This window comes from Anser cygnoides, chromosome 10 (genome assembly GCF_040182565.1).
Source record: "Anser cygnoides isolate HZ-2024a breed goose chromosome 10, Taihu_goose_T2T_genome, whole genome shotgun sequence".
NCBI lineage: Eukaryota > Metazoa > Chordata > Aves > Anseriformes > Anatidae > Anser > Anser cygnoides.
The window spans coordinates 12,607,433-12,625,282 of NC_089882.1; the positions used below are offsets into that span (position 1 = coordinate 12,607,433).

Sequence of the window (17,850 nt, forward strand, 5' to 3'; positions counted from 1 at the left end):
GGTGCAGGAACCGGCCCTTGTACTCTGTGGCACACGAGAGCGAAGGGTGGACTCGGCCTCTGCCCTGCGCTTGACCCAAGCAAGACGGCAACAGGTTATTTGTGGTAAAGCTCAGCACTTGATTACTAATCTCAGGGAAGGAGGGGAAAGCACAAGAGGGATTTTGACCCCACGGTGCATCTTAGCTGACGTGGGCACACACTGCCTCCCAGGGCTGCCCAAGGGAAGTGTGCCTCCAGGGCACTCCTCCCCGCACCCCATCCAACACCACAGCCTAGGGCATGCCTGGGGCTTCCAACACGACAATTTCTAGGACAAATATTAAGGATAATTAAGGCTAATCTCTGCTTTAGGTGTCTTACAAAGAAGGTCAGGTACTATTTCCTTGTCAGATGCAATGAAGTTAGGCAGCTCCCATTAATAGCAAGTACTTGTTTCTCAGAACTAATAATTTTTAAAAGCCTTATTTAGTTCCTAAAGATTTCCTAAATTTAATCTTCTCAAAATTCAGACGAGATCATTACAGCAAGCTCTATCCCTAAAGAGCTATAACAGTGAATTACATTCCCAGCACCAGTCTCCTGTTGGTATACGATTTCCTTACCGTACCTATGCTAGCAAGTACAGAGGTGCTATAATATTTATGTCCTGAGCTCAGGTAATAACATCCTTCGAAATAATTTGACAGGCCAGGGTAGATTAGATACAGTCACATGAAAGCAAAGGAGGAATCTTCCCTAGCAACTTCAGCTATTTTTCTTGTGGTCTGCTGGTTTCATAATATTTGGTCATAAAATGGTTTTGATATTCACTTATTATCATGACAGGCTTCTTCCTAAATAGCCTTTGGGTAGTAGATGTTTGTACCACTAGCAAAGTGGGGAAATTTGGGCTAACCAATTCCTGCTCTTGAAAGATCCCACTGTCCCCACCCACGGGGACTTGGGAGGGCGAAGAACACAGCACGAGGTCTTCTGCCTATGGATGGGGCTGCTGACAGGAGGAGATCTGGTAAAACAGTATGTTCCAGCCTCGGTTTCACAATCCTTGTGCACCTAAAGCCCGATTTCCAAGAAATCGGCGTAACGGCAGTTCCCGTCCATGTGAAGAAGGGATGTTCCCCGGGAACGTCTGCCTTGTGCAATCAGCTGCAGGACGCTGAAGGTGAAGGACCAGGCAGAGGAGGCCGGCTGGCCTGCGGTCAAGGCAAGGCTGTGCTCAGGCTCAAACACAAGAAGCAAGTTCAGTGATTTTATATGGAAAGGTTGATTCAGAACATAGGGAAAACATGTGGCAACAAATACACAGAGCACAGCAACTGCCAAGCCATTTGCAGCACTCCTGGCCCAGCAATCCCCTTTATCGGCCTTCACGTCTCTCCTTTTTACATCACGTTGCTACAGTACTAGAGCAGCTTCAGCAATGTTTTCCATGTATCAGCCTAACAATATTTTAATTAAGCTTAAGGAAATGAGGAACAACATTTGATCCTCAAGGCTGCATACAGCAACTGAGTTTCACAAATTACCAGGCCCACAATTATGAAAATATGAACAGAGGCCTTCCCATACAGTCCAGGTGACTGCAGTTTTATATACTCCATAACATTAAATAAATGGAAGTTATTTTTATCTCTGTACTGTTCTGTGCTCTCACAATCCTTTGAAAGCTCAAAAATAACAAGAATCCCCTGAAATAACCTGTCTGCGCTAGATCAAAGAACAGCGAGGGAAAAACCCTTGCAATATGAGGCCAGATGAGCTGTCAATGGCTGCAAGAAACTTCTCCCTTAAGCAAGCTAGCCCCGAGTATGCTTTTTGCATGTCACTCTCTCAGGCAGACTGGTCCTAGTTCCATCACTGTATGTTTTCAGTAAGCCCCAGACAACTTTATAAGCGAATGTACCAGCACAAGCACAAAGTCTAGCCACAGTCAGCTTAACTGACTAAATGGGCTATTGATTTTGCAAGGCACCTGCCAAGCTCCCGCAAAGACCTCACAGTCTGGTACTGACAGAAGAGCGCAGAACAGGCATCCAGCTCCAAATTCTTCCCTGCTGACATTTTGCATAGTAGTCTCCAGGTTTGTGGGTTTTGTTTCAGTGAAGGGCAGGGCTCCCTGGAAGCAGAGATGACCTCTGAATGAGCCATTAAATAACGTGAGTCAAGAGCTCCAAGCGAAGTCCCACCAGCACCACATTAAAAGCCCCTACAGTTCATCTTACAATTTGCTGGTTCCCAGGGTGCAATAATGGGACAGGTGGCTGTTGCCATTTTTAAACTCTAGGACACTGATCCAAAGCTTGCCAGATTTACATTCCAGCTTTTTAATTCAACTGGATGAGCATCACATCCTCACGCCGCCAACTGTGCCTCCTGGGACAGATGCTTGTATTCCAGAGGCTGCTGTGCCAGACTCACTGCTGTTCTGTACCTCCCGTGTACCACCTACAAGACCACAACTTAAACCTGCGAGCAGAAAGACAAGCTCTGACATCCTGTCACCCCTCTCAATAGCCTGATGCAGCTCTGTTTGCAATGCGTTCTATATTCAGGGTATAAAAGGCTCTTACGATGGAAAGCAAAAGAATAGGGCTAATTTACTTCTAACCCGTAGTCTTATTCAAGGGCCTTTGACTTGCTGTTAGCCCTACTGTTTGGCCAGTAATAAAAACCTAAACCCCAGTGCATATACAGACCTTTCAACTCCCAGACCTTAGAAGAACTATGCATAAAAAGTTAGATATGATCATATTGCTTTAGAGATTGGAAAACACAGGCTTCAGAAATTTATCAGATAGCTTGTCCAGAATCCCATGATAGTAAAACCCAGAATCACACCTACACAACTCTGTTCTAACTGATGCCCAGCTGTCTGCATAATTTTCAGTCTGGCTCTGCTGAAATATTTTGTTTTGACAAGCATCTAAATGCTTTATATCACTTTTGGCCTATAAACTATGAGATCACATTAAGAAGATGTAAAACTATAGGGAATGCATCCAAATGTCTCAAAGCAAACTGGAAGTGTTTTAGTCTGAAACTGTAAAAATAGTGTGTGCTTACACTATCAGTAAGAAAAAAAAAACAACACATTTTATTTAACATAAGTATGCATTCAGGTGCCTTACGCATAAAGAAGAAGCAGGCTTGGTGCAACATGAATACTCCTTCAGCATCAATGTTTGAAATTTTGGGTTGGAGCCCTACTTCTTCATCTATAATGAGAAAGTCAGACTGATCTGTTATTCCATCCTGAGCCCAACTTAACTACGTTAACCATCAGAACGGGGTCATGTTCTGTTAAGTCTGTACTATCACATCCGTTAGTAACTTGAGTCAATTTAGCTGTCAGTGCACTGACATTTACGGTCTACTATCACTCTTCTGTTTATGTTCAAAGTTCATTCATTGCCTTTTTCCGTTAGGGCCCTACATTCTCTGCCTTACTGCCTCATGCTACTGTCTTCTTACTTGAACCATCAAAAGTTTCTGTCTATCACTAAAGAAGAAATAGTTTCCATAGAAACTCCTAAGAACAGGCTAAGTTAACGAGGCATAAAATGAAGACAGTGTCCTCAAGCTCATCCATTTTGAAAATCTAGGTCAGCAATGTTTGCTTAAAACATTCCACTCTTCTAAAACCATGTTCACTTGACTGTTAAGGATGTAATAAAAAGAAAGGCTCTATCATACCCCAAACTTAGCATGTTTAATAAAACACCGTATGTCTATGTGAATACACCATTCTTACAACTCCTCCAGTGTTTTCCCTGTTGCACATCCTTAGATAACCAACGGGCATTTAGTTTTACCATCCAGGTATTTATCTTCACCAAACATTTACTCTGGCCATCACAAACAGACTTTCAGGTAGCATTCGAGTAACCTGTTATGATATCACAGAGGTCAGGAGGCATTGGCTATGTCACCCATTATAACCTCAGTTAGGGGATTTACAGGAACAAAAGGACAGCACACATGAGAGTCAAATTCAGTCCCAACTTAAACAACGCACAGACAGAAGCCAAGGAATCGAAACCATTGCTGAAATTCTCTTTGGGTGTGCTCACAGTTGATGCTGACTGATCTCAGCCACTAATGACAAGTGGCAAATTCTGATCTGTAAAACAGATCGTGCTACAGTAAATTAATTAATTGTATACAGTGGGTTTCCTTAGTGACAATCACATTTCCTCGCAGGAGAAGAAACAGTCATACCAAGTATTAGAGCTACAATATGCTGTCAAGTACATAGGTTATGGAAAGCTGCCTCAAAAGACTGCTGTGGAGGGAAACAACACTGATCATTTGCTCATTATTTCCTCTGCTAATTGAAAGCAGATGTAATCACTTTCCATCAAATACCTTCTGAGATGCAACTATTTAACTACAAAAGAAAAACACCCAAATTTTCAGGCATGTTTCATTCTGATCTCCACTATTTATAATTTAAGCTGACTGAGGACCTTCAGCATTTCAGACAGATGATCAATTTGTTCCTGCTAAAAGGTAAGGTCCCTTGTAAAAGGCAGCTTTGCTTTGCCCACAGTTGATGGTGATGGGACTTCAGCTGTTGATGACAAGCAAGAAACAAAGGTTAAGAAAATACCTATAACCTTATGACTCCCTGAGAAAGCAAGGTGCACGTGATGACAGCTTACAAAAAAAAAATCTGCTGTCCTATTAAAACCTATCGCAATCCATCCTGTGTTCATGCTGTTATTAAATCTGAAGTAAATCGAGCATTTTTCCAACCAATCTCCTTTCCCTTCCTAAGCCATAATGTGTTGGTTTAGGAGTGACATATAGCCAGGACAATTTGAACAATTTATCTGAAGTAGAACAGCAGTCCCCACAAATACTTTGGTGTAATCCAATTACACTAATTAAAATAATTATTTCCACTTAACTTGTTACTGAACTGCTTGCTTGGCACATCTAGGGTCAGCTCATACACAGGTCAGGTGCAGGCTCTCAAAAACTCTAGGGAAGACAGAAAAGGAGTGTTGCAGGATACAAGTCTCTAGCTGTTGGTAGTGGTTTGGTTCTGCTCAAGTATGCAAGCTAACAATGGGCAGGTGGAAAGCCTGCAACTTGCTTCATCTTGTCTACACGCGTCATACTTCCCCCCCTTAGCTCTCAGTCCCCTCCTCAGTTGTGCTGCAAACTGAATTCCCAGCCTGGGAAGTTTCCTCTGGTAGTAAATTAGAAAACGAGATGTGCTGAAACCTAACAATTTCTCTCTGAGGGTGGGTACTTTGTAGTGCTGATTCTAGAATACGAATCATAATGTCTGCCTAGACAGCTTGCACTCTAAATCTGCAGCTGGAGCATTTGCTACTTGTGCCTACATCTGCAGAAACTCTGGAGGAAAAAGCAGTCTATTTTAGAGGAAAAATGAAAGAGACATAAATGTCAAACTTGCTTTCCTTTTTTTTTTTTATAGTCTGAGCCTAAAGAAAAGTTTTCAACTCATTCTATGTTGCCACTATAGCTCTGTCTCCATCACTTTGCAGTTTTACAGCATGCTAGTCTGCTGCCAAATCCTTCCCTCAACACAACCACAGAGTGCAAAAATTCTTTGCTTCCCTCACTTGAACCTCCAGCAACCCTCAGCGGTTTTCTTAACTGCAACCTTCCATGAAGAAGCACACAAAACAGTCCTCAATCATTCCCACTAGACAAAAAATTAAATCAGGCTGTGTATTTTTTTTTCCACTTGTATCAATAACATCACCTCTGATATTACCTTGAATAATCCCCTTTTTAACTGGCTACCTCGACAAGCCTCTAGGTCCTTCAGAAGGCCACCACTCCTCTGCCCCACACAAGAGAGCAAGTCATTTCCCCGCTTTGCTAACCCAGAGCCATGGGATTGCTGCCTCACCATCTGAATTCAGCCACAGCAGGTGGGAAAAAAAAAGAAGAAAAAAAAAGCAAAGCAACAGGGACTTTGGTATAGTGGATGGTGGCTACCAAAACTGGTGCACTGGGGTTTTCTTGCATGACCTCATATTCTCAGTCACTGCTCTTGTCTATGTTTGAAGGACAAGGCCATGATATGCATCCTATTAATGTTTCTCTGTGGCCTGGATTTTTATATTCTACTGACATCTAGGTGTTCATGCTGCACTTGAGATAACTCCCTGTAGTCCTCAGGAGGCACATAAGGTTATCTGTTAGGGTATATGCTTTCATTCACAAAATAGATGCCCAAAACTTCCAAATGAAAAACTGATGAGCTTGGATTAGCTACTGTTTTAACTCTTGAGTGAAGTTAAAGTTAAAAACATTGCACAGCAAAACAAAGAAATTCAGATGTCAGTGAGCTCTCATTACTATGATAAAGAAAAAATTAGCCTGTTCAGTAGATCGATAGGTCTATTGATCTATCTGTGAAGAATGTTAATAATGGAACATGTACCAGGTATACGTGGATAGAAGGTACAGGGTAATCCATCTCCAAATGGTACTTGCTGTTTTGCTGAACATAAAAATTTGCCCTTGTAATCTATTGATTGTCACAGAATTCAATCAAAACACAGATCTCTTAGCAGCAATCTGGCCATGGCCCAAGAGACCAGAATACACAACTAAACTCAGCTAAAAATGTTTCAGGTTCTCTCTCTTCTGTCATTCTCAGAGGGTTTTCGGTGCATCCACGTATGTTGCTCCAGAGACTCGGAGTTGTCTTTAATTGAGGCTTACGCTTTGGTGACATCTGCATTCCGTCATTCAGATGTCCTGCTTCTATCCCAGGAATGCAGCTACATTATAGTTTGTGTTATCCCAGGGAGACTGAGAGATGCTAATCCATTCTTGTGTTACATCTTGGCTGGACTCCTCGCACTTTGCTGACAGCTTTAACAGGCAGGACCATGAATTTATTGCAGCTTAATCCAAATTTATCTGCAAAAGACGCCACCTGAGACTAAACATTCATGTATCATTTTGCCTGGCTTTAGATCCCATCAACACTCTCCCCAGGAAAGTAGCGTATTGATATTAACAATTTCTCTATTAATGCTTATTGCTGTTCATTTGTCTGATCCTCTGCACAGGCACATATTGCTCCGGGCTCATCCTTCGCTTTGCTCCTGGTGGACCAATTTAATGATCTGAATGAGAGTAGAGAGCACACTAATTAAATTCAGAGATGTTTAATCTAAATCAGGAGGTGCTGCAAACACCAGGGAAGGCAGGGAGAACACAATTCAAAAGGAGTTCATAAACCTAGGGACTGAATCGAAAAAAAATCTCTAAGAATGCAAACAGAAGTGTTTGGGAAAAGGGGAATAACATGAAAGATATTTTAATAGCAGAATCATATTTTAATAGCAGAATCACTGCAAAGTGTTGACGTTAAATAGACTGTAGAAAGTTAGATCAAAGCTTGGAGCAGAATATGGCATTAAAAAAAAGCATGGATAAAGAAACTAAGTCTTGTTATAGAGGCAGGACACACCTCTATGGTCAATTTACTCCCAGGATGCTATGGGTCAGAAATACAGCCAAAATCCCAAAGACTGAAAGGAAACCCCAAAAGGTTTAAGCATTTATAAGGAAAGATATAAGGGTCTAAATGTGAGTGGCACAGCCAGATGGAAAGGGGGAGGAGTACAAAGGCTGGCAAAAGCTTGCTAAGAAAAACTACCATGAAAGAGGAATTTGCAAAAAAGTTCAAGGGGTTCATCTGGAGAGAAAAAAAAAAAAAAAAAAAGGAGGAATCAAGGTCTGGGAGGGGAAAAAAGGAAGGTAGTATTATCCAGAAAATGGTGTAGCATAGAAAACTGCTGATGTGAATTACATTCCCCGGGAAATAACACTGATGGCTAACAAGTCAGGAATGAGCTAATGGCCCATAAAAACATCACTGTATTTTTTTGTTGTTGTCATTGCATAAAATTACTAACTTCTTAAGCACCGAAAAGCAAGTCCTCAGCTGATGAAGACCACTGCAACTCCACTGAAGCTTGTGCCAATTTACACCGGCAAGGTCTGGCATATCTCTCACAGCTCATAGGCTGCGTTACAAACAGTAACCTACCCTGCCTGCAACTAGCAGAGTTCCCTTGCCCTTTATAGTTGTTACTCACTATGTGTTTCAGGAACACAGGGCTGGAAGGACCCTTTGGTTTGTCCGATTCTGTTGGATCCTGTCCTACGAGACTGGTCTGACCACAGCTCTCAGACCTGGGCATCCACTCCATTCCCGAGAAGGAAAAAAAAAATTAGACCCCAGCTTTTGAACGATAACAGAAGCTTAATTAGAGGAAGCATTTAACTTTGTATATAGAAAGAATTACAAGGAGAGGTAAACATCTTTATACAGCAGTGCACAAATTGATCGTGGTCAAAACTGGGGAGCAAGTTCACCCTTTGACACTGCATCCCATAGCGTACGAGGAAATAAAAGGCCTGCTCAAGCTGTTTTCCCTGGCAGGTCTCTTCAATGACCCAGTTTCAGTGACATTATCAAAATAGTTATTTCAGGAGATACTGGAAATGCAACAGATTTATAAGGAACACAATTTCAGGTTGGAAATTAGGAGAAATTTCTTCTCAGAAAGAGTGGTCAGGCATTGGAACGGCTTGCCCAGGGAAGCAGTGGAGTCACCGTCCCTGGGGGTGTTCAAGGGAAGGTTGGATGTGGTGCTTAGGGACATGGTTTAGTGGGTGACATTGGTAGTACGGTGACGGTTGGACCGGATGATCTTGGAGGTCTTTTCCTTAATGATTCTAGGATTCTATGATAACAACTATATGACAACTACAGGAGATCAGCCCTTCTACCAGTCTGAAACAGAAGCCCTTAACGTAGTACTACACAGAGGCTGGGAAAGCTGCTCAGGTTTACATTTACACTCAGAAATGCACTTTGACAAAAGGCTTGTTTCCACTTTCCTCTGTACAGCAGCTTTCTGCTCATTTCAGAGCCGAAGCAGCATCACACACCTTCTTCTGCAGAGGTTTCCCTTTCCCTTTCTTTTAAAAGGGGCAAATCTTTGTGAAGAGCAGAGTTGAAGCTCTGCCATTCCTGTCCAACAGCTGAAGGTATGAGAAGCCAAAGAGAAGGTTGCTCGATTACGATATGTAGATTGAAGAGGAAAACCAGAATCAAAGGTTCTCAGAATCATCAGGTCATGCAAGTTAAGTAGGAACTGGCTCACAATATTTAATATGCTGCACGTCCATGAATGCCTTGCAAATATTAACTAATCCTCACAAAACCCTTGTGAGATAGGTTAATATAAATCGTTTATATGCATGCAAGCAAACAGTGAGAGTATCCAGTGCCTGCCTGTGTGCATTGTTAGTGAGTCAGGAACTGAAGTAGTTCAGTTAAATACATCTTCTAGAGCTCTCCATCTGGCTTTCGTGTCAGCAGAAAACATGACCAATATCTCATGCTGAAGGTTCGAGCATGGCCCAACGCCATCAGACAAGCTGGGACCTAGGATTTCATGGAAACCTATGCTGGGATTATGGGAGGAGTGCAGTTTTACAGGATTGGGATGAGAAGCTAAGAAAAGGCTGGCTGGTTCAGCTCAGCTTTGGAAATTTTGGGGTTGGTCCAGATGTGACTCAGTAAAATTTGGGTGTGTGGCACTCATTCACACAGGCACCAAAGAAATTCTCCATTTAGAGAACTCTCAGCACCAGGACTGACAGGCTAAGAAGTATTTTCCCACGAGAGGCACATCCTTCTCGTGCCTAATCCAGGTACTTAATGCAGCACTTCAGTAACTAAGTTTACACCCCTGTATTCTGTCTCGTCAGCTTTACTTAATTTCACTGATTTCTATGAAATGAGTTCCACTCATTTATACTGGTGAGCACAGAGAAATGGCTTTTTTCTTCCTTTTTGGTAGAAAAAGCTTTCACTGGCAGCAAGAATCTGCCTGAACTGAGACAGAAATAAAGTGGCAAGAGAAGTTTAGCCTCCCAGCCTGTGAACTCTGGTCTCTCGAGGCTAAGTGTGAAGAGGGCAGCTGTGACAGCGGGGACAGGCCAGTGCCAGCAGAACTAAGGGAGCCCTCAGCCAGCTGAGATGAAAACAAAACTGCCAATTGATCTATACGTGACTTTAAGCTGCTTCCTGAAACCAAGGTTCAGACAAGAAGTTACCTCACCAAGGGAAGCGATTGCTCATAGCAGCGGAGGCACATCTTGCAATTAGAGGTGGGGATGGGATCCAGGATTCCCCGGGGTCTGTTCTCAGCCTTGCCACCTGCCCCCTGTACAACAGCAGACCAGTGATCACAACGTATTTTGGCTGTTCATCCTTCCTAGGGTGCTGTAATACTCCAATGCAGGACTTCACAGAGGACGTGTTCCTACAATTCATTACGTGGGGTACAACAAACTGACCTGCTTTGACATTGTAAAGCTGAACAGTGACTGAATTGCTCCATGCCTTGGTTTTCCATCAACATTAAGAGAATACTCAAGCTTCCTCTCATGTGCTTTGAGATCTCGGATGGAAAAGAGATGCAAGCACAAGTGTCACACTTCTATTGTGAGGAAGAGACAGGTTTAATTCTTTCTACCCTTTGGTTCCCCACTCCATTGGGACAGACATGAACACATACAGAGGACGGGCTGGGCCCTATTCTATTAAGATTTAAATTTAGCAAGGAACTGGAAAATTTCTGAGAGCCTTACATCTAACCTCTGCCTCAGAAGCAAATATACATAATTCTTGTCCCATAGCTAAATTTGAGTTAATTGTCAAATGCCAGGCCAATAAAAGAACTGTCCAATTCAAACCTTATCTGCCCCAGATGCATGTATCTGCTTACAATATCCTTTGTTAGTTAAACAAAACAGAATCATTGTTGCTAAGAAGTTAATATTGTTTAAGATTCACTGGCTAACACAGAACACTTTCCTGACTTTCCCCAAACACATTCCTTTTCTATTCTCTATCTTAGTTTCTTCCCTCTCTTTTTTAAATTTCCTTCTGACCTGGCTGAGGCTGGAGTTTTCTTTGGGTGATTTTACTTGCAAAGGGATATGAACTTCGAAGGAGACAAACATTTCTGTTGATAAAGTAAAGGGTAAACAACTGTTCAGATCAGAGAATTAAATTAATGAGTAAAATCTGACTAAAGCAAGCATTTCCCAAGCATTGAACAGAAGCCTATTTGCTCCGTCTCCTGCCAGCTCACTTTTTTTTGATTATTTCCTTAACCTACTTGTAGCCTTTTAAGCCTGTTGCCAGTGCCCCGAACTCCTTTGTCTAAACACTGAGTTATTATGGAATGAAACCTAACAGTAATGCCTCTATGTCCTTACAAATGTTAACGTAATACTTTCTGCAATTATTATTTTTTTTTATTTGATCATCTTTCCTAGTGCCAGGACAGTACCTGACACAAATAGCCACAAAGAAATGAAAATAAAAAGAAACACTTCATTACCGGTGCAGTACCAGTCAAGACACCAGATGTAAAACATGTCCCTGGCAGAACAGTACCACTGCGCTGCAGCAGCAGAGCGCTGCTGATGTGCATCTGGTGATATGAAAGCTGCACTTCGCATCGATCTGTTAAAACCATCCCATCCTCTACCTCCATTTCCATGCTCTGCAGCATTAAGGGCTACCACTGAAAATTGATTTTTATCAGGATAATTTTTATCAGGATAAGCCACCCTTTAGGTGTCTGCCAGCTGAACTCTGCCCACCGAGGCGTTACCGCTTTACCTCTGACTGATGCTGTGTACACCAGAAGTCCAGGGTCAGCGGGTGTGTAAGCTGTTGTAGCCCTCCAGGATCTTTGGCTGCAGCTATCCTGCAGGAAGCTATGCAGGGTAAATGAGATCACGGTGATCTCTGTGCCACTAACCTGGCACCCTGGGCATCTCCACGGGAGGCTGGGCAGGCACAGGTGTGCTGAAGGTATGCAGATGAGGCACACTTAAACAAGTACATCTTCCTGCTTCAGCTGTGACCACAAAGACAACATTAATGAGATTCACTTCTTACAGCGTGTGCTTCCCTGTCAGGGGTAAACATCCCATTCTTTGGCTTTTCATCGACTACCAATTTTTCTAGCCTAAGGATAGATGAAAACCATTTTTGACAGACTGAAGAATGAAGTCTTTAATTTTACACACAGAACAGGCAGAAAATTGGAGGCAGCAGCACTGCTGCATTACCTAGGGAGCAGTCTGAGTCCATGACAGACCTTTAAAGGGTTTAATTCCAGCAGGCTGGCAGTGACAAACCTCTTGGGCTGTGAGCAGTCCTTCTAACCATACAAGCAGCAAACTCATCTTCAGTAAATGCGAGGGGAATGAAATCCAACTAAAACTTGCGCCCCATGAACAGGTTTAACTCTGAATTTCTACTGGCATGAGGTAGTCCTCGTTACAAGGATTATGTTCAGACCTAAATGTATTTACCTGTAAATGCTAGGCCATGCCAAGTGGGCTATCTCTACAATGAATGCATTTGACACCATTCACCAATTCTTCAAGGCAGAGAAGCATAAGATACGCCTCGGCATAGTAGAAATGACTGTCAAAAGTAAAATATGATTGTTAATGCTTCGACTGAAATTGCTTTGCAAAGAAGCTTTAAGGTCTGGCTGTGTGGGGGCTTTTGAAGTAGCATTTCCCAGAGCCTTACAAAAGGCTGCAGTAAAGCAGCCAGCGAGCATGCATCATTGCACCACGCTGGGCAGAATTAGCACCTTCCATCAGATGTCAGAAACCACTGCAGGAAAAAAGCTGATGGTGATTCATCCTGGGTGAGCTGGTAGGGAACCGCAGCTTCGGAGCACGAGGAATTCATCTGCTCTATGGCTCTGCCCACTGCGAAGTTACACACGGCTGTGACATATAGCACAGAACCAATTGCAAAGCTCCCACGTGACCCTGAAATTTTTCAGGTGTATCAACACTGAAAAAATCTCAATTCAAGTGTGAACTTAAGAGCTAGATGAAAGAACATGTCCCTTTTCAGACCAAGGAAGATCAGTCAACAAAACCAGATGAACCGAAACATTAATTGGAACCGCTCCAAGGCCAAGAAAAATGATACCAAGATCAAAAAGAATATCTCCTTTCAGAAACGCCTCCTTTCCCCTCCACAGTTAGATACAACCACAGAGCACCCATCAGAGGGGACCAGCACCCCATATCCAAGTTGGGCAAGGACTGTTCCCTCCTTCCTTCAAAAAATTTCAAAATCTGCATTCCTGATTGATTGGGAGATCCTTTTGCAGAGACACAGAGCACTCACGCTCTCTGGAACCAGAAACCAAAACAAACTTCCCAGGAACTAAGGACTGCCACAAGCTTCCCACACATTGATCCAAACCATAACTTTTCCAGCAGCTTTCGCAGCCATAAGCACAAAGCGCTATAGAAATACGCATCACAAGCACACACCTCAAACCTGACGGTGACCGAATTTCACGGCACAGACAACTCATCCCTGTGAGAGCGAGTGACATCTGACAGATGTGACTTGTGCCACATCACGGCAAGGCACAGCGCTGTGCTTGGGGCAGGGGGAAGAGCCCAGCGGGATCAGATGGGATGCACCCATCTCCCAGCACAGAACACATCCACAAACCCACACCGGGAGCCGTCCTGTACAGATCCCTGCCTGCCCTCAGCTTTTGCTGCTTTCAGCCACCTCTGCTGCGTGTGCAGGTTCGTCTGCCACAGATCTTTGTGCACATCTGTTCCAGGTTTACAATAGCCACCATAAATCTCCCCGTCCTTCCACCTCAGCTTATATAAGCTCCTACCTACCTACCATTTCAGATTATGCATAGCAACGTGATCGAGAAAACAGAAACAAAGAATTTGGGGATGATTTCCCTCCCTCCCCTCTTTGTTTGGTTTTCTGGAACTACTTCATCCCAAACATTTGTAAATAGTGCCTGGAGTTACATTCCAAGTTCCAGCAGTAAACACTAAACTAGCTAATATATATAGAAGGATCCCCGCTCTTCCAGTGTATCCAGGCAACCTTGCAATACAAAGTTAAAGCACGGCTATTTGTTCAAAAAGTGTTTTCACAGCTATTTCCTCTTCCCCCCCTTGACTTTTTCCACTAGACACTACTTGTATTTATCATCTGGAGATTCTGTTCCCTTTTTCCTTTTTTAAAGCCTTTGTAAGAACTTGTTTTAAAAACAAAGCACAGACATTGAGCTTATAATGAAGTTTGATTTAGTTTATGAAGGAAGAAAGAAAAAGAGCAAAAGTTGCAGGAGAGCACCTGAATATTACTCCTCTCTAACTTACTGTGGTGGAAACAAGATTGTTTCCAAATGCTGAGGCAACCAGAATGCTATAGGAAGACAAAAACATTTACGCAGAAACTAAAGCAAGCTGCAAAGGTGGTTTGCTGTATCCTACCTAACGCTAGTTGAAATTTTCATCATAAAAGAAGTTCCCTCGGAGAACATCCCTCAGAGAACACAGGTTAAGTTGAACAAAATTTTTTTCCAAAGGAAAATGTCAATTTTTATTGAATTCTTCAATTGAGAGAACTTTGGAGTAAAGCCAACATCTCAAGATGAAGTGTTTTTCATTTCAAACTGTCAATTCAAAGTGAAAACAGTTACTTTGATTTATCGGGCAGCTTTTATTTGATAGATGATGTTGACATCTTAGGATGTTTCTTATTTGAAGATCTCTTCAAAATATTTTTTTTATTATATGCTTCAAATTTCAACTTTTTGTTTCCTATTCTGATTCAAAGCCTATTTTGCTACTACTAAAGCTTTTTGCTGGAGTAAAAAGTCTATTTGCTCACCATTCCCTGTTCTAAGGGCCACTCTTCATGGAGTGCTCTACAGTAGATAGATGAATATTTATATATATATATATGTATATACATATATGATTAATACTCATTTAAAAAATATGGAAATACTTTAGCACTTTAAGCCTTGGGGGTGGAGGAAGGAAGAAGGAGAAATAAGAAAAATTCTGAAGACTCAACAACAGATTTCGGCCACAGCATTCCCGTGCCACATTGACGAGGCAGCCTTAGCGTTTTCCAGCTGTGCATCCACTAAATTAACCAGTGGGTGAACACTGAAGTTATGAAATCAACTCCTACTTCCTCTACAGAATCAAACCCCACTTCCTAAGTGGCAGCTTTGCCTTTGCAGGATCTGCAGACTGGGGGCTGTGTAGATGAACCAGGAAAACCAGGCTGACATTAGGAAGAGCTGGAAATGAATTTGCCAAATTTATCAAGTATGCAGCAGTTTACACATCTCAAGTGTCCAGAAGGTTGCCTTTTCCAGGCAACTAAGCTTCCAGCAAAGTGTCTTTTTCAGAGTGCTTTGTTCCTCAATTTACCAAAAAGGAAGCAGTGGGTGCAAGGGCAGATGTTGATTTAGTAACGCACACACTCCTGTTGGGCAAGTTGCTTTTCCTGAACTTGTTTATGCTGAGAGCAAAGTTTGAGAAGCCGAGGTCGCCAAGGGAATATAGCTTATAATTCAGCCTCAGGTTGCCGTGTAATTAGCCTTCAAAGTCCTGGTGGTCAGAGGAAGCTGTTTTCACAGTCACGGCACTTTTGTTCACCTTAGTACTAAATGTTGGCTTGTTCTTGAACAGGTGACGATCTTGCATAATTGTTTACTGCTCAAGCCCATAGGGTGATTTCAAAGAACAAAGGATGAGGTAATGCCCACGAGGGATTTCTTCTCATTTTGAAGAACTCCTTCCTTCTAACAGTTTCATTAAAGAATATGGTGGAGTCTACTACATCTGATGGGACTGGTGAAACAAAGCTGTTCATCTCCAATTTGCATTTGTCAGTTGCCACCTCAACAATTTAGCTCTATGTCTGATGCTACATTACAACTACCAATGGTAACACAAGGAGAATATCACCGATCTCTTACTCCAGTTTTGAAGTACCCAGGAAATAAAATAGCGGTACAGCTAATGGTGATACAAGACAGACCCTGTTTGCAACACATCAGTCTCCAGGGCACTGATTACAGCAGTAGTAAAACACTAATAAACCTGCAGCAAGAACATCTATAATCCTGAGTAGATGTCATTTTCCTATTATTTACTAATAAAGAAATATAACCCAAATAAAGCAAAACAGGTTTCTAACAAATAAATTTTCAAAAGTTGCTAAAAGATGTCAGTGGCTGTTCAGCCACTGCAACCTATTTCCTATTTCATTGCTCCCATACATCAAGGGAAGCAGTGGTTAAAAGGAACAATGTTCTTGTGGTTATACAACACAGGACAGAGCCAGAAAGTCAACAGCCCTGTTCATGCTTCCGGTGCAACTTCTACATGGTACTCTCTCTTTGTTTTGATTTGTCCTTTTTTTTTTCCTTTTTAAACAAAGATAGTCATACCAAGCAAGCTAGCCAGAATGGAAGCAAAACAGTTCAGAAGGTGGTGTTAGTTGTTTTTTAATATTATTTTATTTTTTTCTTTTTTAAATCCCTTTGCCATCTCAACTGGACAGCATGACAGAAATCTGAAGTATTACATGCAACAACAAAGCTCCCAGGCACATCAGGATAGCCAGGAATACTGGTTTTGCTGGTGATGAGCTTTTCCCTTGCTAGGATCAGGGTTGAAATGTTAGCTACCTTCCTTCTAATGTAAGGTGGTTGCTCAAGCTTTGGGCTTTTGGGCACAAACATCACCTTCCTTAAGCTTCGGGTAAACAAACGTCTTGGCAGGAGCACACATTTCTGGGTTACTTCTGCACATAAATATGACTTCATTTCCTTAAAAGCAAAAAGCAGCTAGATAGGGGCTGGAGTCTGGCGACTAACTCTGCCTTTTGTCCCCTCTTACCCCCGAAAAGCTGGATACAAACCTAACAGAAAAATAATTCAGACAGCTAAATAATAGCTTGGAGGAGCAAACTTTCCCAAAAGGAAATGGAGATTCATGACTGAAGGAAGGTGCTGGGACAGGGCAGGGTGTTCGGATGCTCCTCCAGCTACCTGAACCCAGCAAGTATCACTGTCCCACACCCCAGGAATTACTCTGCCTCCCCCAGATGGGTGAGGGTAAGGCAAACCCACAGCGCAGGCTCCAGGTATCATTTCTCCTTCCCCTGCAAGCAGGCGGGCACTTTGAAACCCCAAAGCCTTTCCCAGCTGCTCTGGAGTTGTGTGGCTCCAGTACCCTTTTCCCCCCCAGACAGTTCAGCCTGGTTTCCAAGAACAGGATTAATCCTCAAACTAGGGCTGGTTCCAAAGCTGGGTGAAATAACAGATAACCTTCAATTATTTGGGGCTATACCTACTGCAGGAAGCCAACTAGAAATGAAATCCTGAACACTTAAAAAAAGGCCTAAATCTAGCAAAAGTGAAAAGACAGGGAAGGTGATCTAGAGTTTTTAGCTGAGGGACTGATGCCTTCCCCACTCTGGTTTTTACTATTTCTGTTGGCAAACGTTCATAGGAGAGTGGCAACTTGGTACAGCAGCAAGTTTTCCCAGTCACGGAAAGACAACTGCTGCTAACGCCGGATGATGGCGAAATCAAAGCCTTCCAGCTCCTGAAAGTCAGGATTAAAATCCACAGACCACTTGTAAATCAAGGAGCCAAGCCCAAGGGGCAGCCCCTTAAAGCAGATAGACCAGATGGGCAGTGTGACTTGGATACCACCGTGTCAATTTGTGCCATGCGAGGGATCCGTGCTTCATATTTTAAAGCAACAAACTCTGACTAGATTAGGCTGGCCTTAATCATGAAAATGTTCCCTTTAGAGGACGGCTGTCACCCAAAAGAGACTTAACAGAGCACAGCCATTGTTAGCAGGGGAACGGAGGCCAAATACTTTCCTGACTGGCCCCTGCAGAAGGGCTGTAAAGTCAGACGTGAGA

The 17,850-nt window shown here is 42.7% G+C and overlaps 1 long non-coding RNA gene across 1 annotated transcript; it reads right to left on the reverse strand.

Annotated features, from left to right (window-relative positions):
- Positions 1–331: 331 nt before the first annotated feature.
- Positions 332–7,084, reverse strand: LOC136791596 (uncharacterized). The gene is made up of 3 exons (XR_010833902.1): positions 5,072–7,084; positions 4,913–4,985; positions 332–4,572 (listed from the first exon to the last, which is right to left on the reverse strand). It is a non-coding gene; the product is annotated as an uncharacterized lncRNA (long non-coding RNA).
- Positions 7,085–17,850: the final 10,766 nt, after the last annotated feature.